The 1,111-nt window shown below is 45.8% G+C and overlaps 1 non-coding gene across 1 annotated transcript; it reads left to right on the top strand.

The window, feature by feature from the left end:
- Nucleotides 1-457: 457 nt before the first annotated feature.
- On the top strand, nt 458-532 carry Trnat-ugu (transfer RNA threonine (anticodon UGU)). The gene has a single exon. It is a non-coding gene; the product is annotated as a tRNA-Thr (tRNA).
- Nucleotides 533-1,111: the final 579 nt, after the last annotated feature.

The following is a 1,111-nucleotide window of genomic DNA, read 5'->3' as shown; positions in this document are numbered from 1 at the left end:
AATGAAATGATAATTAAATGGACACCCTAGCTGCAAACAGGCGTTGTTGTACTTCATTGTGGAGATGTTGAAAATGTGTGCCCCGACCGGGACTCGAACCCGGGATCTCCTGCTTACATGGCAGACGCTCTATCCAACTGAGTAGGGTGTCCATTTAATTATCATTTCATTTCTAGCAAAGCTGCATGGTCATCCACGGTAACTGTTCTATCGGGAACAGATACTACCGTCATATATAGTTAAATATGGCTTCCCGGCCATTGACCTTCTTGTGCGAACGCACATGCTATGTCCAATCTCGTACGGGACTTGGTAGATTAATCTGCCACGAGTAATGAGTATGATGGGCAAACATCTATTAGGCGCACTACGAATGTAGTGGTGTGGACATGTTGGGAATGTGGATCTCACGGGGAGCGTGCAAGGGATAAGTACCTGCAGACGCACTATCCTCTGTGCCCGCGGTGGCTCAGTTGGATAGAGCGTCTGCCATGTAAGCAGGAGATCCCGGGTTCGAGTCCCGGTCGGAGCACCCATTTTCGACATCTCCCCAATGAAGTACATCAACTCCTGTTTGCAGCCAGGGTGTCCAATTAATTATCATTTCATATCTAGCAAAGCTGCATGGTCATCCACGGTAACTGTTCTATCGGGAACAGATACTACCGTCATATATAACTCTGTAACGTGCTGGCTGAGACTATGCGTCCCTTCAACTAAAATACTCAGAAGATCTCTCTGAACAACGTCTGAAGGTTTGTCGGTGGAGTTCTGGTTCATTCCTTTGTTGTTGTTGTGGTCTTCAGTCCAAAGACTGGTTTGATGCGGCTCTCCATGTTACTCTATCCTGTGCATGCCTCTTCATCTCTGAGTAACTACTGCAATCTACATCCTTGTGAATATAATTAGTGTATTCATCTCTTGGTCTCCCTCTCCGACTTTTACCCTCCACACTTCACTCAAGTAATAAATTGATGTCCCTTGATGCCTCAGAACGTGTCCTATCAACTGATCCCTTCTTCTAGTCAAGTTATGCCACAAATTCCTCTTCTCACCAGTTCCATTCAGTACCTCCTCACTAGTTACGTCATACATGATCCACCCATCTAAT

Source organism: Schistocerca nitens, chromosome 6 (assembly GCF_023898315.1).
Source record: "Schistocerca nitens isolate TAMUIC-IGC-003100 chromosome 6, iqSchNite1.1, whole genome shotgun sequence".
NCBI classification, from domain to species: domain Eukaryota; kingdom Metazoa; phylum Arthropoda; class Insecta; order Orthoptera; family Acrididae; genus Schistocerca; species Schistocerca nitens.
The sequence above is the reverse complement of the archived record's forward strand: the minus strand, read 5'-3'. Positions and strand labels throughout refer to the sequence as shown.